Raw genomic sequence first — 24,754 nt, forward strand, 5'->3', positions numbered from 1 at the left:
ACACCCAAGTCCAAGCCAGAGCAAACATCTAATTCCCTGCAGTTCAGGGAAGACAAGGAGAGGCAAAGGAGATGGAGAAGAAAAACCCTGTGTACTCTGAAGAAAGAAGCCCCCTACTGTAAAACCTGAGGCAAAACAGCAGTGCTGAAGCAAAGGCTCCTAGTTACTCAGGGCTTCCCCATGCCTAGCATTCTCTTCTCCACTTGTGCATGTCCTAGGTGGCTTCTTCACCCATTACAAGGCCAGGCCATACACGCTGAAACATGACTTTCTGTGTAATTATCTTCATTATCTGGCTACAGTGGGAACAGTGTAGCTGGCTTCAAAACATCAGAGGATAAGTTCTTGAGTGGGTTCGTACAGTTGGTAAAACAACAATGTTCATATTCTATCAAGGAAAGGACCTCTAGGAATTAGACTACATCTATTCAGATAACAGCACAGCTATTTACAAGATTATTTCATTTAGTGCATAAGCTTACAAACCACAGCTATCATAACCACCAGAACCACATGCCATTGATACTGAAACAAAACACTGTACTAGAAAAAAAGAATTTGTTTATATTCCTTACAAATAAAGTACCTATTTTTGTTTGTTTGTTTTTTTACATCAAGACGGAGTTTTGGTTACTTTTCCTATTGGTTTTGCTCACAGTTCATGATACATTCAGCCATGGAGGGGAAGCCCTGGTGGCAATAGCTTGGAGCAGCTGGGGCTATAGCCTTGACAGTTGGGAAACCTAGAAGGAAGAATAATGGTGCTCAGCTTGTATTGCCATTTTTATATGGCACAAAACCCAATACCAGTTAATGGTACCACTCTGACTTAAAGAGTCTCTTTCCAGCTCAATTAGCCTTATCTATATAGTCCTTCCCAGGTGTACCCAGAGGCCTGTCTTTTAGGTGACTCTAGATCTTGCCACGTTGATAATGAATATTAATCATTGTGGGTGTGTACACTTGCTTTAGATATGATGTTCTTGCAATAGACTATTGTGCAAATATAGCTTTGCTATGACTTGGAAACCAAACAATACAACTAGACTTACTATCATGTTTGTTTTACTCTAAAGGCCACAGTATCATTGACGTATGCCTAGACTGTCTTTTTGAAAGCCAATTTTTTATTTAAATTTTATTAATTTATTCAGATTACAACTCAATTGGTATCCCATCACTTGTATCCTCCCATTCCTCCTTCCCTCCCACTTTCACCCTATTCCCCTCCCCTAGGTCTAAGACCAATGGGGACCTCCTCCCCCACTATATGGTCATAGGCTATGAAGGCAATTTGTGATAGCTAATCTTCTTTGTTAACTAAACTAGACTTAGAAACACTTAAGAGATTGAGGCATACCCCTGGGTGTGTTGAGCAGAGTGTTTGCTGAGATTTACTAGGGAAAGCCACTCTTGAATATGAATGACAGTGTCCCATGGGCTGGACATCCAGATGCAATAAAAGAGGAAAAAGGAATCCAAGGGCCACCATTCTTTAGCTCCTGCTCCATCATGCCCTCCTTATGATGGACTAACCTCGAACCTGTGGGCTAAAGTAAACTTGTCCTCTTTTCAATTGCTTCAATAAGAAATTGTGATCACAGTAATAAAATAAGCATCCAACAGACAACTGTTAGGCTGCTATTTGGAGTCTGAATAAAAGTTAAATGCTTGCCCATGAATACCAAGCTTTTATGCAACTTAGGATTCTTTTTAATGTATTTATTATAATTTATTCATATTATATCCCAATTGTTATCCCCTCACCTATCTTTTCATTCCCACCCTCCCTGTCTTTTCAGCCCTATTCCCCTCCCCTAGACATCTGAGAGAAGGGAGCCTCCTTCCCCACCTTCTGATCATAGCCTGTCAGGTCTCACACTGATAGCCTGCTTCCCTTCTTCTGTGTGCCCACACGGTCTCCTGCTAAGGGGAGGTGATCAAATTGGGAGCACCAGAGTTCATGTCAGAGACAGTCCCCACTTCCCCCACAACCATGGAGAATGAGCTGTTTTCGATTGGCTATATCTGAACAGGGGGTCTAGCTTCTCTGTATGCATTGTCCTTGGTTGGTGCAATAGTTTGTGCAGGCCTCCCTGGGTCTAGATCTGCCAGTCTTGATGGTCTCCTTGTTGGTTTCCTGAACCCTTTGGATTGGTCCTTCCATCTTTCCATTCTTTCATACCACTCTCAGTGTTCCACCAGCAACTCCCAGCATCTGTCCCTATCCCCTGCTGGGTGGAGTCTCTCAGAGCACATCTATGTTGAGCTAATCCACTTATAAGTGAGTATGCACCATACTTGTCTTTCTGGGTCTGGGTTACCTCACTCAAGATGATTGTCTCTAGTTCCATCCATTTGCCTACAAATTTCAAGGTTTTGTTATTTTTAATGGCTGAGTAATATGCCGTTATGTAAATGTACCAGTTTCTTTATCATTCTTCAGTAGATGGACATTTAGATTGTTTCCAGATTCTGTCTATTACTAAATAAAATTGCTATGAACATGGTTGAACAAATATCCTTATTGTATGGTGGGACATCTTTCAGGTATATGCCCAGGAGTGGCATAGCTAGATCTTGAGGTAGCACTATTCCTAATTTTCAGAGAAAGTGCCAGACTGATTTCCAAAGTAGTTGTACAAGTTTGCACTTCTACCAGCAATGGAGGAGTTTTTTCCTTTCTCCACAACTTTGCCAGCATGTGCTATCACTTTAATTATTTTGATCTTAGCTGTCTGGTTTAAGATGGAATCTCAGAGTCATTTTGATTTGCATTTCCCTGATAACTATGGATTTTGAGTATTACTCAATTGTTTCTTGGCCATTGGCTGCAACCTAGAATTCTTACTACAAATTGTTATATACCAACTAAATCATAAAATTGGACATAGAATAAAATGATTACAAAACAATTTCTAAATTATAGAAAGTAGTGAACCAAAGGTTCATTACCTTTACCTTTTTATGCTCCCTTCTGTCTCCCTTTATGTACTTTAACATCAAGAGGGATTTATTACTATGTATTAACAAAAGTCATGGAATTACAAGTAGTTGTACGTGACATAAAGACACCACTTGAAAGCAGAGTGATAGGATGTTCCTCTCTGGGACATCCTAGATGTCAGTAGTGAAGAAATATCATACAGCTTGGTTGTATGGCTTCATTTGGAAGGAGACTTTGCCAGACATATGATTATGTACCAATACCAACTAATCGTGGCTAGGTGGTTGTCAACTTGGAAGGAACACTATTGGAATATTGCTGGCAGACATTTATGGAAGTCGTGTAAGGATACATCTCTCTGAAAGAAACACAAGTATGAAGATATTTGTGCCTCATGTGAGTGTCAGTAGAGAATGATTTTAATAATCCAGTTGAGGGTTGCCATATTTTATGGCTGTCAACCTCGCCCCTAGCTAGCACATCATTGACTAATGGACTCATGAATGAAATGGTTTTGATTGCAGGGCTGGGAGTTATGGATGAGCAGACCATGGCCAGAATGACTATGCCATAATTCACTAATTTGTCAGGTGCAGAACCTGGTGCTGAGGTCTGGGTATAGAACTGATCTCTGAGGTCTTCTACCAGCTGCCAGGATGGCTACACTGAACAGTTTTTGTCAAGGAAGGCAGTGCTTCTTTTTTTGGAATAGATTTTTATTTGGAGTATTAATTTCATTCCCTTCATACAAAGATATGACAAAACGACTATTCACAAGCTTTATAACATGCTGTCCATAGTGACAGCGCTACACACAGCTTTGTTTCTGATTAATGAACTTCTTGCATAACCAAGGTGTGTGGTAATATCTTTAGCAGTAAGAACTGCTAAAGCCCAGTAGTTGTACTATGTTCACTACAGTCCTAAAGAGCCATCTTGATAGGCTCATCAGGTGGCCTTCTGAAAATGAAGTTACAGCACCAGTTGAGTGACAGTACGTTCCAGAACTAGACAGGGTTTACTAGAAGTTGTCATTTCCCCAAAGTCAGAATCTAATATATAGTCTTGTTTTTTCACAGATAAGAATGAGCTCAGAAATTAAATAGCGAAAATGCACGTACCATTCATTCTTATTCCGGTGACCAACTAGCAAAATCACTGATCCCTGTTCCCAGGACTTCAGTTCGTATGAACTAGAGGCAACAATTTCAGAAGAAAAGATGCTTATTTCTAAGAAACACAATGGCTTCAGTTATCTAGAAGATTGCTACCCATTGCATTGAATTCCTCATGCCTCTGAGTGTCCAAGTTAAGAAGAGGATTATGATGTTGGTTTGGGTGACCAACCCCAATTTCTAAAGGGAAATCAAATTTATGCTTCACAGTGGATGAAAAGAAGAGTATGTCTGGAATATTGCAGGCCATTTGAGAAGCCTCTGAGTATTATCATACCCTGTGATTATGATAATGGAAGACCATAATAATTCAAATCTAGGTAGGATTGCAGGTAATCTGTGTCCACAAGGAGTGGGTACTAGGAGGAGGTACATAGTCTATATTTTATAGCAGACATGTTGAGTATATTATAAGTAACTCCTCTTTATTGTACTCTGAATGACTGCATGTATATATGTATATGCTAAAATTTTATTTCCACTGGCATTCCTTTTCTGCCCAGCTTAAGATGTATTATTTATTTTGTATCATTATTTATACCATATAATTTAAGGTATGATATATCAAATGAAACACATTTTGACTTCCCTGTTGGAGAAGGTATTGGTGTGTCTTTGGTACATACAATTATATTACATGTGGAAGAATTAAGTCTTTGTTATTTCATTTTAAGTTTCATTTAAAGATATCTATATAGGTTACATGCTTATAAGTGTTAAAATTGTCATGGTTTACATTGTGCTAACTTGACTACATTAAAGAATGTCTGGATAGTTGGCAAAAACATGCATCTGAGTGTTTCTGTGATAATATTCCTAGAAGAGTTAGATTTTGAAATATTAAACAATAAAAAAAAATCCATCCTCATCAATATGGCTAGGTATCATCCAATGATTAAAGGTTCACATAGAACCAAAAGGCATAATAAAAATCTCCATCCTGTCTCTTTCTTCTGACCCTCTCTTACTCACTAATCTCCTCCCCATAGATGTGATGGTTCACTATGGGACATATCAGTAATCTCCTCCCCATAGATGTGATGGTTCACTATGGGACATATGCCACTTTATTCACCAGTTCCTTGTTTCAATATTTCACACTTACATGAAATCTCAATCCTAGCTTTCCTGGTCACTAGCTCAGAGAAGACACACTGTGCCTTCCATAATCATATGACTTTATTGCCCATAGTAAGTCTGCTATTTTATAATCTACCTACTCATTTGCATATCCACTATACTCTATTGTCTATCAGTTAATCTTTCTGTCTGTCTGAAGCCCCATGAATAGCTAGATTATAAACTCTAGTGCAGAATCTAACAATATTATTTTGCTTAACATATATAGTCATAAACTCCTAAGTTCTTGTCTTTACACCCATGTAGTAGTTCAACTCTCAATCTTAATTATAGAAGCTTTTTTAAAAATGTATAGCATAACACAGAGAAACCTACCAACTAGTTAATGTGCACATAATAAGAGACTATAGTGTTACCTATGGGTATACTATACCACACCACTTTGTCAATACCATCAAGGCTCAGATCATCAGAGAATGGGGCATTGTAAGAGTTAAAGGTAATGGAAACCTGCAGAGAAACAGTAATGGACATAATAAGACCATTGAACATAGGAATTCACAGCAGCTATGGGACCTACTCCAGATCTACAGAAGATCAAGCCAACCAAAATGCCAGCATGGGGGCAGGAAAGACTCATGAAATTCCACCCATGGCTGAGGAGATATTGGCAATTGATAGCTACTGGGGGAGGAGGCCAGTTTTCTAGAGGGATACATGAGCCAGTAGATTGTACCATACTAATGCACATTAATAGGACTTACTGAGCTTTTTAAGAAGAGCACATGAAGTTAAAAAGGAATAGTGGTTGTAGGTATAGAAAAGACATTTGACAGAAAGGACAAGTAGGTTTGATTAAATTGCACCATAGATAAAAATTTGTTACCTGTCTCTCTATCTATGTATCTATCTATGTATCTACCTATCATCTTTCTTTCTTCCTATCTTTCTTTTTCTCAAGACAGGGTTTCTCTGTGTAATAACCTTGGTTGTCCTGGACTTGCTTTGTAGACCAGGCTGACCTCAAACTCACAGCGAGATCTGCCTGCCTCTGCCGCCCTAGTGCTGGACTTAAAGGCAAGTACCACCATGCTCAGTCTCATCTTTTGATCTCAATTATTTATGCTGTTTCACTATACAATGACACTAATTAAAAAGAGAATCTCAAATAGGTGTATTAGCTAATATTTTATATATATATATATATATATATATATATATATATATATATGATTCTAGAGAAATAATTCTGGACAACATATTAGTGGGCATCAGGAATTTAGTGTGAAAATAATGGGAAACAAGTTTGCTTTAGGAAGTTATGGAAATAGATATCCTTTATCTCAGTTACCCAGGAATTATCTAAATTTACACATGCATTAAAACTTATAATTGATAAAATATTATATAGTATAATTATAGTATAGTAATTCACAAAAGTATTTTGGGGACAGGCTTGACATCTTGTCAAGGGGCATCTTCAATGCCTGTGTTAGAACAGCCTACACTCACACTGCTCCAAAGTGGAATGCAGACATGCACCACCACGTTTAACAACAATATTTCTAGAAGGGCACATTTGCACATTTGACAAGCCATGATTCCAAAGCTAAATTGAATGTTGAAATGAAATGTTGATCTAGTAAACACAGATTTACATAAAATGAGCTATGCCTTAATCTTCATAATGTCAGATGGGTTGTGTAGTCACTTCTTAATTGCATTTTTTAAAATACATTTTTCTCTTCAGTTATTTTATGATTGATATATTTAAGATATAACTATTCATGTACTGAGAAGTACCAGATATTCTCTTTTATTTCATAGATGGAGATGAAATTGCAAATGATGAGTGATGTTTTGAATGGACTTTGGTATGTATTCACAGAAGATATTGTATTTCTCCTATGCACAGTGTGCATAGTAGAAATTCCTGAAAGCAATTGTATACATTGAGAAACTGAGTACATTTCTTTGTACCAAGATAAATGTTTATTTTATCTACCCAATGGACAGGACATTCTCCACAGTAATGTGGAGAGCAGGGAGTGACTCTGACATGAACTCTGATGCCCCATATTTGACCACCTCCCCTTGGTGGGGAGGCCTGATGGCACTCAAAGAAAAAATAAGCAGGCTACCAAGATGAGATTTGATAGCTTATGGCCATATAGTGGGGGAGGAGGTCCTCCTCAGTCTTAGACCTAGAGGAGGGGAATAGGGTGAAAGCGGGAGGGAAGGAGGAACGAGAGGATACAAGTGATTGGATAACAACTGAGTTGTAATCTGAATTAATTAATTAAAAAGAAGAAAAAATGTTTATTTTAAATGTGACTCACTCATTTGTAATAGCACGTGCTAGTTGGATATACTGAAAGATGAAGCCCTGCTGATTGGGCTTGCTCAAACTGGGAGGAAATAATGGGCAATAAGGTAAGAACAGATGATGGCTGCTCCAGCCACAACACAGTGGACAGACTGAGGCTATCTATCTATGTGTGCATACAGGCTTGTATCTCTCTATAAACCACACATTTCTCTTCTTTTTCACAGATGAAGGAGTAGCACAATGAATTTTCTCAAATATGTAGATTTAAATAACTCCATATGCTTTATACAAAGTTAACCTATCTAGCTCTACATTTCCTAAAGCTACCTCGTGTCACTTCTCCAGTGCCACACTGTGGATTCTTGACTCCTCCTGATATTTTTTACATCACTGCACTAAAATCTCTATTACTTGGTAAAAGTAATAGTTACAGCATATAACATTAATAGTAAAATATTATTTATTTCTGAATCATTTTGCAAGCTACTTTTAGATTCTCTTTAAAGGAGAAAATATCAAACTTTAAAAAACTAGTAAAATGAAAATTGACATAGTTTCAGGACAGCCAAGGCTACACAGAGAAACCCTGTCTAAAAAAATAAGAAAATTGATATAAAACATCAGGATTAAGAAATATTAAGAACAGAAATTAAAAAGTAGGAAAGGAGATTGAAAAATCTAAATTTCAGTTTTGGCTCTGTGCATTCTTCTTTTAAATTTTTATGTTTATTTATCTTAGTTTATGTGGATGAGTGTGCTGCCTATATGCATGGTTGTATACCACATGTGTGCCTGGTATCCACAAAGGTAAAAAGAGGATTATGGGTACCCTGTTACTGGAGCTACAGATGTTTGTCAGGCACTGTGTGAGTGCTAGAAACAGAACCTAGGTCTTCTGCAAGAGCAACAAGTGCTCTTAATTGCTAAGCCAACTCCTCAGCCCTGGTTCTGAATGTACTAACCAGGAAATTAAGATGAATGTTATCAAAAAAAAAACAGGAAAGTAAAAATTCTTTTGAGCTACATTATGAAGAGAACTGCACATATGTGTGCATCTATATACATACATACATATATGTACACACACATATATAAATAATATATATACTTTTCTAATTGTATTATGTATATAATATACTTACATATATTATCTTTTTGATATAAAAAAATAATTTCTGTCAGTATTCATTACAATGAAATGCCATAAATTTTAAAATGTGCAACTCAGTGGGTTTTTCTTGTTACACAAAGAATTCATGTTTATTAATCTACCTTTTGAGCCCAACATCGGCTAAATACCTACATCACAAAATTAATAGTTGATCATGACTTAAATATTTTCTATATCATAAAATAAGAAAATAAATAAAAACCTTGATTAAAGGCATTGAATTGCTAAATACTAGAATCTTTTTTAGATACTCTTGTCAAACAAGTTGTATCTTATTGAAATGGTCCCAGTTTTTTTTTTTAATTTGTTCACTTTACATCCTGATTTTAGCCCCCCCCCCCATTGCTTCCTGGCCCTACCTTTCCTCCCCTTTACCCCCTCCTTCCCTCCTTCCCTCCTTCCCCCCCTCCCCTAGTCCTCCGAAAGGGGGAGCCCTCCTCCCCTAACATCTTGCCTCAGCCCATCAGGTCTCATCTGGACTGGACTGGTTCTAATTTTATCTTTATAGATTATTTTTTTGAGATAGGGCAGGTGATTCAAGAGGACCCTAAGGTGGATTCCGGAAGAATAAGGAATTTATTAAAAGAGTTATTATATCCATGAACAGAGAGAGGGGCAGCAGCATGGTATGGGCTTCAGGGATAATGTAGGCTCCAGAGACAGACAGGTGGACAGATGGAAGAGACAGTAGCGTCTTATTATACCTTTTGTGTATGAAAGGAGGTTCACAGCAAGAGCTTGAAATGCTGCAGTATCTCCCTCCGCTTAACTTTCTGGAGATGCTCCAGAGTGCTCCCATGTCCTACCACTACCCTCCAGCTGCTTCTCTCTTTCTCTCTCTCCATGTTCCAGGTCCATAACATTAATAATTCTCCTAATAAACCTCTTACCTCAGTAATCTATTCCACTCACTTCCCAAGTGAGACATAGCACCAGCAATTCAGCTAGCATACTATTCACAGTGGGGGCCTGTCAGTATCTGTGAGAGGAAGCCTGAACAATCTTATAATCATAAGCCTGTTTTGCAAAAGTGAAATTTTCTGTGCATGTGATTGCACTCAATGTTTTCTATATGTACAAATATATGTACATATACTCATGTATACGGAAATATTATTTTAGTGTGACAGAAAATAAATCATAGGAGGAAAAGGAATAGTTAATACTGTCTTTTAAGGGAGCTGCTTTCTAAAGTCGAGTCTTTGAATAACATACAACACATGGAATAGTTTACTAGGAAGTTTGTTCAATTTTTGCAAAATGGATAGGCCTTGAGCAGCCACTCAAAGATGAGGCAGCTCATCTCCAAGCTTTTCTCTAAAACCCCTTCTTATATAAAGGGCTAAATATCTATTAAGTGTCAGGGCTACACTAGGGGCTGATACAGGGAGAGATAGGGATTTCATTTCAGTGCAGCCAGTGTAGGCCTGGAGAGGTGTGGGAAAGATTGGTTTTCTTTTTGAGAGCCCATGGGATTCTCTTTCCAGAAGGAGAGAAGGGATTATGGAGCGAGTGGGTGAAGGATTAAATGGCCCATATCCCTCCCCTACTTCTTCAGCCTTCCTTGTTCCAAAGGTAATTTAGATTAGAAAAATAGGAAAGGAACTTCTGAGCTTCCTAGTTTTTCCTGAGATGACAAGATGCTTCCAAGGACAATGCATGCAGTAAACCTAGATCCCCCTGTTCAGATGTAGCCAATGAACAGCTAATTCTCTACTGTTGCAGGGAGAGGGGAGACTTCCTCTGACATGAAATCTGGTGTCCCTTCCCCCGATTTGGTCACTTCCCATTGGTAGGGTGGGGGCCTGTGGGCACACAGAGGAGAGGGAAGCAGGCTATCCAGATGAGACCTGATGGGCTGTGGTCAAAAGGTGGAGGAGGAGGTTCCTTTCTGTCAGAGGTCTGGGGGTGAGTGGAGCAGGGAATGGGGAGGAAGGAGGGAGAGTGGTAACAGGAAGATATAAGAGAGAGGATAACAATTGAGATGCAATCTTAAATTGTAATGAATTAAAATTTTAGGCATTGTGGCGCACGCCTTTAATCCCAGCACTCGAGAGGCAGAGCAGGCAGATCTCTGTGAGTTCAAGGCCAGCCTGGTCTACAAAGTGAGTTAAGGACAGCCAAGCTACACAGAGAAACCCTGTCTTGAAATTCCAAATTAATTAATTAATTAATTAATTAAAAAGAATAATGCTTTACAGAGACTACAATTGTTGGTGCACCCTCTACTGACTCTTCAGTTCTGACTCAGAACCATGATCGAACTGTTTTTAGTCAAGGAATCTACAGAAGTAGTAAGAACTTGAAGGATTCCCAGGAGGATGTTCTCACATCTATCTCAATCCCCTGATAAGTGAAAGATTTTGGGGGACATGCCTTTTGGGCTAGTGCCCAATTATAAGTGAGTCTATACCATGTGAGTCTTTCTGCTTTTGGTTTAACTCACTCAGCATTATCATTTCTAGTTCCATCCATTTGTCCACAAATTTCAGGATTTCCTTGTTTTTAATAGCTGAGTAGTATTCCATAGTGTAAATGTACCACAGTTTCTTTATCTATTCTTCAACTGAGGGACATTTGGAAATAGAAGGATGCAGAGGGTCCTAGAAACCTACAAGAAGAACATCGTGAAGGGTGGATCAGGCCCCAGGGGGATCTGCTCAAACTATTTCACTAACCAAGGACAATACAAGTAGCAAACATCTAACCTCTACTCTGATCTACCCAAAGGACAGGACATTCTCCACAGTTATGAGGAGAGTGGGGACTGACTCTGATATGAGCTCCGATGCCCCATATGTGACCACCTCCCCTTGGTGGGGAGGCCTGATGGCACTCAAAAAAAGAATAAGCAGGCTACCAAGATGAGAACTGATAGCCTATGACCATATAGTGGGGGAGGAGGTCCCCCTCAGTCATAGACTTAGGGGAGGTGAATAGAGTGAAAGCGGAAGGGAAGGAGGAATGGGAGGATACAAGTGATGGATAACAACTGAGTTGTAATCTGAATAAATTAATTATAAATGCATAGTAAAAAAAAAGTTGAAGGAAAATGCAAATTAGAATGAATTAACTCACTGTTCTACAAATTTATTCCTCTTATTAAATATATACTTTATACATTACTCTACAGTTTATCTTGATGTTTTCAGTTCCAATAAATAAATATATAAGATCCCTCATTGTTATCACTTGTTTGGAGTAGATAATTGAACACTGACCAATCTTGAAGCATTCTTGTCCCCCATGACATTTTAAACACAGATAAAATGGTGAAGTTTTTAATCTCATTTATGTTATAGTGACATTTCTGGAAGCTATAGGCATTCAATGAAGGAAGAAGAAAATCCTTACCCTTTCCCATCTTTCCATGCTGTAGTCTTTGAGAGGAAGCCATTTGTGAAGGACAAATTTAAATTAGAGAGTATGACATTCCCTTGAAGTAAGAATATACACCAGTATTTTGATTTTTTTTCTACTCAGAGAACACATCTTTTCCAATTATTTTGTGTTCATTTCTCCTGTCTCTCTGCCTCTCTCTCTCTCTCTCTCTTCTCTCTCTATATCTATATCTGTATCTGTATCTCTATCTCTATCTGTAACTATATCTATACCTATTCATCTTATATGTTGGATTATAGCTTAGTATTCTGTTATTTATTCTTTGGCTTTAGCCCATGCTAGTTTTCACCAGCAAGTACTCTTCTGGTTGCTGTGACACACTGCTATGATTTTTTTTTCCTTAATGGCTTTCTAACAATGCAAAGTGTTCCAGGCTCATCTTGTACATCCATTCTACCAAATCCCTGACTGATCCATTTCTCCAACATCCTTTATTTTGTTGGGGGATGGTATACCTGGTATCATTTAGTAGCCTTTATTTTCTGAGACGTGGGTACATAACACAAATCAGGAAGTCCTTTCATGTCCCTCATATACAAAATACACTTAGTCCTGTTCCAAGAATCCACAAAGCTGTGGCTGTTCCCAGTATTATGCAAAATGTAAATCTAAACTCTAGAGACCTCAAAGAAAACCACAAATGTTCAAGATGAAACTGCATAGGTACATTTACCGTTCTCAGTAATCTTTCGGAAGTGGCCTGTGTGGCTAGTGTCTTGGGCTAACTTTGCTGCAGCAGTGCTGCCCACAGCTTCCCGCAGCGCCCCTTTCACATTCCTGACTTTTCTACCTTTATTGTCACGGCTTTCTACTTTGCCCCGTCAAGGTCTCTGACCCTGCCAACCAGTTTGGCCTCACAGGCTCTCCTTTGAAATTTTACTTAAAGTCTCCATCATTTTTGTATTCTGTATATCTGCAAATTCAGCATGCACAGTACTGAGTGTAGAAGAGGAAACTGATTGAGTCACAGTTGCAACAGCCACTGGGTCCAAGAGTTAAACATAGGAAAAATGTCCCCAAATAGCCCATCTTGATCATGGTACTCTAGGCCTCTCTTTTGGAATCAAAATCACAAAATTTTATTTTTTTATGTCTCTGAGCCAGGGAGGGTAAAGTCTTACTAACTGTTGTGATTTGTTTTTGTTTTTTAGGGTTTTTTTGTGTGGGGGTGGGTTGTTGTTGTTTTGTTTGTTGTTTTTTGTTTGTTTGTTTTGAGACAAGGTTTCTCTATGTAGCCTAGGCTGTCCTGCACTTGCTTTACAGACCAAGCTGGCCTCTCACAGAGGTCCACCTGCCTCTACCTCCCCAAGTGCTGGGATTACACATGTGTGCCACCATGTCCAGCCTCTTGTGATCTTTAAAGCATCTTTCTCCTTATTCTAGCATAAAACACTTGGCTTCTATTTTGTTATGTCTTTCTTTACCAGACACTTAATTCAAATATCATTTTCACATGAATTATTTCAAAATGTCTTCTAACGACCACCTGAACTCTGTTCATTATGTAATATGGAAGCCTCACAGGATAAGCTTTCTTCTTCTATTCATTTATAATTTGCTGCATGAATTTCATTATATTCATTAATTATTCACTATCTACAGCATTCAGAGTCATTCACTTCAGCACTCAGAACAATACTCATGAGACATTTAATAACTGTTTGTTGAATAAATGAAATTTCCCCAAAACCAATATCAACCTCTAGCAAACAGGATAGGACCTTATTCTTTTTTTTTTTTCCATTGTTCCTCTTCTTTATTTTTTCTTTTTTTACATTTTTTATTAATTTATTCATATTACATCTTGATTGTTAGCCCTTCCCCTGTTTCCTCCCATTCTTCCCTCCCTCCCACTTCCCCCCTTCTCCCCTCCCCTATGTCTGATTGAGGGAGACCTCCTCCCCCTATATATGCTCTATGGAATACTACTCAGCTATTAAAAACAAGGAATTCCCGAAATTTGTGGACAAATGGACTGATCTAGAAATTATCATAATGAGTGAGTTCACCCAGAAGCAAAAAGAGACAAATGGTATGTACTCACTTATATCAAAACACTAGTCAAAGGGATACATACCATGAAAAACTTTACTTACCAAGAAAGTGGGTCAGAGGAGAGGACATCCTATTGAGACTTTAGGCGAGAGTAGCATGGAAGAATGGGGAAATAGTAGGACCCACAGGGTCCTGGAAACCTACAAGAAGAACTTTATGACAAGCAGATCTGGGTCCTGGGGTACTCCTCAAACTAAGGCACCAGCCAAGGAGAATATAGGCAGTAAGCTTCGAACCCCTACGAAGACCTAGCCGACGAACATGATATTCTCCACCGTTGAGTAGAGAGTGAGATCTGACTCTCACATGAACTCTGGTGCCCCTTTTCTGACCACGTCCCCTGCATGGAGAGGCCTGGCAGCACTCAGAGGAAGGATAGCAAGTTACCAAGAAGAGACTCAATATTCTAAGATAGGACCTTATTCTGCTATGAAATAGACATCCTCACCATGGCTGTGCCCTGATTCTCCTATGAAGGTCTTTCCACTCCTCTTGGTGCTTCACATTACAAAGTCTCCAGAGATTGTAGCATAGATATATTGTTGAGAATGACAACTGTTTCCCCTTTCTTTCAATCCATCTGATCTACCACTGAAGGGACATAATTGTTCTGAAACTCAGAGGTACAGAAAAGATCATATTACTTTCGATAATAAAATCAATACACACTAAAAAATATGTTTCTTTCTGCATAGAATGATCTACCAATGATATCTATAAAAATTCTGGGATATTTGCTTAAAATGAGGGATCATTGCTGTCTATTGCAATTTATGAAATGAGAAAACACACAGCTCTTCATGGGATGGACAGGGTCTTATTATCCACCCTAGTTTATTTATCTGCTGGGATTATTCTGGAGATGATAGGTTTAATGGACTCCCTGAATACTGGATTTATAGACCACATGGTCCTGAGTTTATTTATGCTGGTGAAGCTTGCTTACCAACATGCCAGGGTACCAATGGATCTGGCTTTCAAAATTATAGTTCTTTAGAAACACAGATTCTCCAATTTCATGCAGAACGTGCTAGGTATTTTCCTGAAATCCCAGAGAAGTTTATTAGTTTCAAGTTGGTTGTGACCTTGAGGAGGAATGAAGCCTGTTAAAGGGAAATATCTCCCAATTCTGGTGTTATCAAAATCTGAGCCATTCCATAAAGGGCTTTGAAGCTCAAGAAGATACTTGCTGAAAGCATTCTCCTAGCTCACTTAATAGCTTATACCCATTCTGCAGCAAGACCTTCCTGAATTCAAGGGAGCTTCTGCTAACATCGAGTCAGTGATGATTCCAGAATCACTGAAAGTATCTCACTCTGGGACATTTGTCAAAGTAGTCTTTTTGTAACGCTCATGAAACAAAGTGTTCCTACACAGTAGGTAATTATGACCCATTCCTTTCCTCCATTGTCACATGCTGGTTTAGGTTAACATCACTTCTTAACATAGACACTTTGCAAAGATTTCTAACAAATCTTGTCTCTTCAAACCTCGCATAGTACCGATCCTTGCGAAACTCTCAGAACCACCTGGCTTTGTTTTTCTGTTTTAGAATGGCTTTCTATTTTATAATATCCTAAAATCTGTGAAAACCTCTGGCTTTATAAGTTTTCTGTCCTGTATCTTCCAAAGTAAACTTGTAGCACAGAGGTAGGTTTAGTATGAGCATGTATATATAATGTCGTCTTTTTCTCCCTCTATCTCCAATTTTCTGACAGTCCCATGGAGTTCTCACTTCATAGTGTTCTCAGGAGATTTTAGCAAAGTATTTCCAAATTAATGAAAAAGTAAAAGTATTACTACAGTCTTAATTTCTTGTGGACAGCTACCGCTTAACTAAAATTGTGTAACTGAACTCCATTCAACTGCTGTTAAAATATGTGCGATGAGATGAAATCTCTGAGCATCATGGTCTTTGCCAAAATGGTCCTTTTACCATTTTGAATACAAGTCACTGCAGAGGATATTCAAAATGGCAAATAGGATATATGTCTTCTGGAATAAGCCATCATTCTTTAGGAAGATGCTGGGAGCTTTGGTTGAATAACCATGATGGATAATGTTTTTTCTATCATCCTTCTCTTCTGGAATAAGCCATGATTTTGGGGTAAGATATTGTGATTTGTGATTGAATAACCATGAGGGATAATTCATTTACCACCTTCTTTCAATACAAAAGAAATGTCATACCACATTCCAGAATCATTACAGAGAAGAAAGCATTCCCAACGATCACTAAGCAAGACAAATATTCAAATTATCAGTTCTGACACCAAGCAGGAACATGACCTTCTTGAAATAGAAAATATAAATAATGTTAATCTAAAACATCCAACCCGTATATTTGGCATTGGTTAATAAACATAAAATGTCTCTTTCATTTGAAGAGTTTGACAGCCAGTTTTGGCCATATGAAAGTCTATATATCTTGTAAATTGCTTCATGTTATTGTAAGCCAATGCTCAGACACATTAGGAGTAGAAGAACATAACATTAAAACTAAAAACAGTATTATATTTAGGAAAAAGGGTAGATATATGTACAAATGAATACATTTAATAATGATGTAGATAAATCAAACAATGTAAATTATTTTTCCCATTATGGAAAAAAATCAACTTTGGAAATAGTTGACAGTGGATGAATAAATTTCTTAGTTTTTTTATGTGATTACATTGATATTAATCATCTTAGTCTTGTGGCACTTAAACTGACATCTAATGCTTATGATGTATATGGTCAAGAGAAAGTTACCCTTTTTTCTGTATAATTTGAAAATATTATACTATCTATTCAAAGGGAGTACAAGGAGGAAAAATGAAAATCACTTTTTAAAAAAGCATTCCCAAACTGAAAAGCATAACACTATAGCAAACCTCTAAAGGACCTTGACATGAGATGCTGAGGCTTCAGAGAAATGTAAACATTGTTCCTTCCCACGTTTATAATGATAGACTGAATACACCACCTGTAAATAAGTCAGCATTTATGACCAAAAGAAAAAATGTGGACTTGGACTTTTGTTTTTATATGAAAAGTTATAAAGTCTTGGCCCAATAAGTCTGCTCCCAAAGAAAAATCAAATTTACTTTATCCTTTATAGACAGCTATGTGAAAGTGGTGTCTGTTGGCTCACAAAGTCTGACAATAAAAGCTATTAGCTTTGTAAAAAGTCACCTGGGTGAAATTAAACATGCAACAAATGACACTTTTACAGGGACACTTTTCAATAAATAGTACTTTTTTCAAAGTTGCCAATTCACATGCTGAGATTATAAAGGTATAATCTCAATGGATATATAAGAAAGCTATAAATTACATATAAAGTGATTTGTGAGATTTATAAATTGAGTCTGATGTAAAGTGGGTATTAACACTGAGTGTTTTCTACCCAAGTTGGAAGAGCACATTTACCTTGTTATAACACAGACATGTCAAAAAAAAAAGTAAAACAAACAAAACTCAACCTTTTTCATATGAACTGCGTTCTATATAGCATGTAGCAATCCAGATTCAAAACCTTTGATAATAGGTAACAGTAAATTAAAATAATAAGTAGAATATACCAAATTGAGGAAGAAAATGTGGCAGATTCAGGTTTTAGTTCTGTTCTTATCACGCATGAAACATGTCTGCTGACTATTTTGTTGAGTTAAGGGCAGTTAGTACATGTTGGATGGACCAATAGAAGAAACACTTCCCTAACTGTGGAGCCCTGTCCAATAATGTCGGTTTTCCTGATGGTGTTTATATTGAGCTAATGCTATAACTTGCAAATGACTGCAGATTTAAACGTAGTGTTTTTGTCATGACTTGCACAACCACAGTTTTTGGAATGTTAGCTTTTCTATCAAAATATTTTTCTTTATTATAAAGAATGCCACATGCATGTCACATGTATTTGTTTTTTAACTTATTTCATCAGTTTACAGCCTGATGCCAGTCCCCTCCTTACTCTCCTTCTAGCCCCACCCTCATACACCCCTCCCCTACTCCCTTTCCTACTTCTCAGAGAAAGGGGAAGCCCCCTAAAAGTACTAACCCACCCTAGCACCTCAAGTCACAATAAGACTATGTGTACCCTGTTCCGTTGAGGGGAAAGAGACCCAGACGTAGGCAACAGAATCAGAGACAGCTCCTACTTTCATATGTTGAACAAGCTGCACATCTGCTGCACATGTGTACAGGGCCTAAGTACAGCCCGTGCATGCTCTTTGGCTGGTGATTCAGTCTCTGTGAGCTCCAGAGGCCCAGGTTAGTTTACTCTGTAGGTATTCTTGTGGAGTATTTGACCCCTGTGGATCCCTCTATCATTCCTCACACTCTCCCACAAATCCCCTGTGCTTGGCCTATTGCTTGGTTGTGGGTCTCTGCATCTGTTTCCATCAGCTGTTGGATAAAGCTTCTCAAAAGAAAGTTATGGTAAGCTCCTGTCTGCAAGCATAGCAAAATATTATCAATAGTGTATTGGTTTGGCTTTCTCCCATGGGGAGGGTCTCAAGTTGGGGTAGTCATTGATTTGCCAATCCCTCAATCTCTATTCCACTTTAATCACTACACTTCTTGTAGGTAAGATACATTTTGGGTAGAATGTTTTCAGGTTGGGTTGGTGTCCCTGTCCATCCACTAAAAGTTCCACATGGCTACAGGAAGTTGTCACTTCAGGCTCTATTAACACCTCCCCCCCCCCACTCCTAGGAGTCTCACTTAGGGTAAACAAAACAGATTCCAGGGAGCTTCCCCTATGCCAGAGATGGACCCCATGGTTTCCATTCTCTGTCTGATCCACCCACCAATATACACCTGATCCCAATCCCAGTTATCTTCCCCACCCCCTTTTTCATGTAGTTCCCTACTGCAATCTACCTCAGGTGTATACATTATTTCCTCTTCTGACTGAGATTCAAGCATCTTCCCTTGGGCCCTCCTTTGCTTCTTTAGGTCTATGGATTGTATCATGGTTATACTGTACTTTATGTCTAATATCCACTTATAAGTGAGTACATACCATGTGTGTCTTTCTGAGTCTGGGTTACCTCACTCAGGATGATATTTTCCAGATCCATCCCTTTGCATGCAAATTTCATGGTGTCTTTGTTTTTTAATAGCTGAGTAATATTTCATTGTGTAAATGTACCACAGTTTCTTTATCAATTTTTTTAGTTGAGGGACAACTAGGTTGTGTCCAGATTCTGCTGTTATGAATAAAGCTGCTATGAACATAGTTGAGTAAGTGTCCTTGCCATATGTTGGAACATTTTTTTTTTTTTTTTTTTTTTGCGCATTCACCCAGGAGTGGTATAGCTGGAGGTCTTGAGTTAGAAATATTCCCAATTTTTTGAGAAAGCACCAGATTGATTTTCAAAGTGGTTGTACAAGTTTGCACTTGTACCAGCAAAGGAGAAGTGTTTGTTTCCTTTGCTCTACATCCTCGCCAGCATGTGTTGTCATTTAAGTTTTTTTTATCTTAGCCATTTTGACAGGTGTGAGATGGAATCTCAGAGTTGTTTTGATTTGCATTTGCTGATGAATAAGGATGTTGAACATTTCTTTAAGTGCTTCTCAGCCATTAGAGATTACTCTGTCAAGAACTCTTTGTTTAGTTCTGTACCCCATTTTTAAAACTTGGTTATTTGGTTTGTTGGTGTTTAATTTCTTGAGTTCTTTATATATTTTTGGATATTAGCCCTCTGTCATACATAGGGTTAGTAAAGATCTTTTCCCATTTTGTAGGCTTCTGTTTTGTTCTATTGACAATGTCCTTTGCCTTGCAGAAGCTTTTTAGCTTCATGAAGTCCCATTTATTATTGTTAATCTTAGTACCTGAACTATTGGTGTTCTGTTTAGAAAGTTGTCTCCTATACTAACGAATTCAAAGCCATTTCTCATTTCTCACTTTCTCTTCTACTTTATTTATTGTACCTGGTTTTATGTTTAGGTCTTTGATTTATATAGACTTGGCAGGGTGATAAATATGGATCTATTTGCATTCTTCTACATGCAGACATGAAGCTAGAACAGTACCATTTGTTGAAGATGTTTTCTTTTTTCCATTGTATAGTTTTGGTTTTTGGTCAAAATTCAAGTATCTATAGGCATGTGGGTTTACTTCTGTGTCTTCTATTAGACTCCAATGATCAACCTGTCTGTTTTTATGCCAATACCATGTGGTTTTTATTACTATTTCTCTGTAGTACAACTTAAAATCAGAGATGGTGATACCTCCATAAATTGTTTTATTGTACAAGATTGCTTTAGCTATTCTGGGTTTTTTGTTTTTCCTTATGAAATTGAGAATTACTCTGTGAAGGCATATAAAGAATTATGTTGGAATTTTTATGGGAATTGTGATGATCCTGTAAATCATTTTTGGTAAGATAGCCATTTTTACTATGTTAATTCTACCAATCCATGAGCATGGGAGATGTTTCCATCTCTTGGTATCTTCTTCACTTTTTTCTGCAAAGACTTGAAGTTCTTGCTATACAGGTATTTAACTTGCTTGGTTAGCATTACCTCCAGATATTTTATATTATTTGTGGCCATTGTAAAGGGTGTTGATTCACCAATTTCTTTCTCAGCCTGTTTATTACTTATATAAGGAAGGCTACTGGTATTTTGAGTTAATTTTTTTTATCCAGCCACTGGCTGAAGGTATTTATCAGCTGTAGGGGTTCTCTGGCAGAATTTTGGAAGTCACTTATGTATTCCAGTATATAATCTGGGAATAGCAATACTTTGAATTCTTTCTTTCCACTTTGTATTCCTTGATCTCTTTTAGTTGTCTTATTGCCCTGGCTAGAACTGCAAGTACTATATTGAATAGATATGGAGAAAGTGGACAGCCTTGATCTCAGTGGAATTGCTTTACATTTCTTTCCGTTTAATTTGATGTGTGTTGCCTTTATTGTGTTTAGGTATGTACCTTGTATGCCTGATCTCTCCAAAACTTTTAACATAAAGGGTTGTTGGATTTTTTGTGAAAGGCTGATTCTGCATCTAAGGAGATGATCATTTTTTTCTTTGAGTTTGTTTATATGGTGGATTGCATTGATGCGAGCCTGGCATGAAACCTTCCTGACTTTAGTGGATGATGTTTTTGAATTAGTTTTAGAATTTGTTTATGAATACTTTATTGAGTATTTTTGCATCAATGTTCATTAAGGAGATTGGTCTGAAATCTTTTTTCTTTGTTAAGTCTTTGTGTGGTTTAACTATCAGAGTGACTATGGTGTCATAGGATGATTTTGGCAATGCTCTTTCTGTTTTTATTTTGTGGAATAGTTTGAGGAGTATTGGCAGTAGCTCTTCTTTGAAAGTCTGGTAGAGTTCCATGCTATAACTATCTGGTCCAGGGCTTTTTTCTTTTTTCTTTGGTTTGGAGACTCTTAATGACTGCTTCCATTTTCATAGAGGTAATTGTAACATGTATTTGTACTTAAGCAGAACAAACCTTAGTTCAGTTTAATATGTATATTTCATATATTTAACATTAAATGACTACTACATGTTGAAATTATACCAATAAAATAGTTAGTATCAGTTAAACAGGTTTTCCTGGCCAATTGATAAGATTTACAATATTATTTATGCCCACAGCCTATTGTATAAATGCTGTAAGGTTTAAATTCTTGCCTATAAAGTATCATCCAATATAATCATATTTTGATGTATTTCCATCATTATAAAAATAATTTTGTTACTGAAATCAATGTTTATGCATATTTAAATGTTTAATAGCAAAAAAAATGTTTACTAGCAAATTGTCTCATCATGTAATGAGAATGTTCAATCCCTGTGTTAAATAATAAAACTTAATGGTAGGAAAACACATTTCTCTGAAGGCAATGCTGTGAAATATGTATTTTAAAGTGTTATTTCTAGAGTTTTATTTTTAGCCTGGTCTATTTAAATAGGCTGGTCTGGCAACCACTGACACTTTTTAAGAGTTAATTTTGTAAAATGATTAACTGTGAGAGAAAAAAAGTATGTGGTTCACACTATCTCTGTAATGAATGTTACTTTTAAAATATATTTTTCAGTAAAGTGTAATTTGTTTTTAGGTGTCAAATTCTCATCTTGTACTATAAAGTTAGAATTTCAAAGGATAGCTAAAGAAGAGCTATAAACTGTGTATGAAAAGATTTTTATATTTATTTTCACCTTTGTCAAAAGTATTGTTCCATCAATCCCATTGCCAGCGATATGTGTGTATGCATGTGTATGGGCAAGAGGCGGGGATACAGAAAGAAATAAACCGCTCTTCAACAGGAGGCCTACACGCCCCCGCTTGTGATGCCGCCATGCCTCTAGTGATCCCGAGAAGTTCCAGCACATTCTGCAAGTATTCAACACCAACATCGATGGGTGGCTGAAATTGGCTTTGCCGTCACTGCCATTAAGGGTGTGGGGCGGAGATATGCTCATGTGGTGTTGAGGAAAGCATACATTGACCTCACCAAGAGGGTTGGAGAACTCACGGAGGATGAGGTGGAACGAGTGATCACCATCATGCAAAATCCACGACAGTACAAGATCCCAGACTGGTTCCTGAGCAGACAGAAGGACATGAAGGATGGACAGTACAGCCAGGTTCTGGCCAATGGTCTAGACAACAAGCTTCGTGAGGACCTGGAGCAACTGAAGAAGATCAGAGCCCACAGGGGTCTGCGCCACTTTTGGGGCCTTCGTGTCCGCGGTCAGCACACCAAGACCACTGGCCACCGCGGCTGCACTGTGGGTGTGTTCAAGAAGAAATAAATCTCTAGGCCTTCGCTGTTAATAAATAGTTTATATACCTGAAAAGAAAGAAATAAACCTAATGAGCTGCAAGCAGACAGGCTTCACTGACAGTCAACGGGGACATTTTTTTTGTGCAAAATAACCAATTTGCTCTTTCGTTAAGAAAATTAACAGAGATATAAAATAAATGTGGCTCATCGTCTCCTCCCCACCTTCTCACTCTTATTTCTCCATCTTTGATGATGCCAGCAAAGCTGACATAGCTGACAAAGATTGCATGTGTTTTAAATATATTATAATAATTGGGCATATGACCTGAAAATGATTACCACAATAAAGTTAATCTGCATATATGTCAACTGTGTTTGGTAAGAAGACTCAAGAACCTCTTGGTGAGCAATACGAAATATATAATACCCTATTACTGGGTATTGCTATCATGCTGTGTATTAGGTCTTCAGAATTTGGTGACCATATAACTGAAACTCCCTAAAACTTGACAAGCATATGTTTATGTTCCCTAGTCCCACCAATTTTTGTTCATGATACTTTTTCTGTTTCTTCAATGTTAATTTTTTTAGATGATATGTACAAGACCATGTAGCATTTGTCTCTGAGCCTGGATTACTTGACAAACCATAATATACTAAACTTTACTTGTACTATACCAACTGCAGGACATTTATGGTTTTTCTGGCTGCTAATTGCACAATTTTATATGAATGCTATATTCAGGTATACTGTACTTTCTAAACATTTTTTCTCTTTTTTATTTAAATAATTTAGTCAGATAACATCCCAATTATTATCCTCTCACTTGTATCTTCCCGTTCCCCCTCCCACCCTCTTTCAACCTATTCCCCTCCTCTAGGCATATGGGGGGACTCCTGCCCCATCATATGATCACAGTCTATCAGGTCTCATCTTGACAGCCTGCTTCCCCTACCTCAGTGTGACACCAGGCCTCCCCACCAAGGGAAAGTGGTCAAGTAGGGGGCACCAGAGTTCATGTCAGAGTCAGTTCCCATTCTCTACACAACTGTGGAGAATGTACTGTTCATTGGCTAGATCTGGATAGGGGTTGTAGGTTTACTTCATGCATTGTCCTTGGTTGGTAAAGTAGTTTGTGCAGGCCCACCTATGTCCAGATCCACCAGCCTTGACAATATTCTTATAGGGTTCCTGGAGCCTCTGGGTCCTTCTATTTCCCCATTCTCCTATACTTCTTTCACCTAGAATCATAATAACAAGTCCCAGCATCTGTCTCAATCCCCCGCTGAGTAAATACTCTCAGAGAACATCCATGTTGGGCTCGTACCCAATTATAAGAGAGTATGTACCATGTGTATGTTTCTGGGTCTGGTTTAACTCACTCACGATGATCATTTCTAGTTCCATCTGTTTGTCTGCAAACTTCAAGATTTACTTGTTTTTAATAGCTGAGTTGTATTCCATAGTGTAAATGTACAACAGTTCCTTTATCCATTCTTTGACTGAAGGACATCTAGGTAGTTTCCAGCTTCCAGTTATTACAAATAAGGCTGCTATGAACATAGTTGAACAAATGTCTTTGTGTGGTGGAGCATCTTTCAGGGTATATTCCAAGCATTGGAATAGCTGGGTCTTGAGGGAACTCTATTCTCAATTTTCTGAGAAAGAGTCAGAATTCTTTCCAAAGTGGTTGTACAAGTTTGCACTCCCACCAGCAATGGAGGAGTGTTCCTCTTTCTCCTCATCCTCATCAGTATGTGTATTTGGTCTTGTGGTGTTTAATTTCTTGAGTTCTTTGCATATTTTGGATATTAGCGCTTTGTCAGATACAGGGTTGGTAAAGATCTTTTCCCAGTCTGTAG

General features: G+C 37.9%; 1 pseudogene; it reads left to right on the forward strand.

Annotated features, from left to right (window-relative positions):
* The first annotated feature begins 10,205 nt into the window (after positions 1-10,205).
* On the forward strand, positions 10,206-22,919 carry LOC127192446 (40S ribosomal protein S18-like; annotated as a pseudogene).
* Positions 22,920-24,754: the final 1,835 nt, after the last annotated feature.

This window comes from Acomys russatus, chromosome 7 (genome assembly GCF_903995435.1).
Source record: "Acomys russatus chromosome 7, mAcoRus1.1, whole genome shotgun sequence".
In the NCBI taxonomy this organism is placed as follows: Eukaryota; Metazoa; Chordata; class Mammalia; order Rodentia; family Muridae; genus Acomys; species Acomys russatus.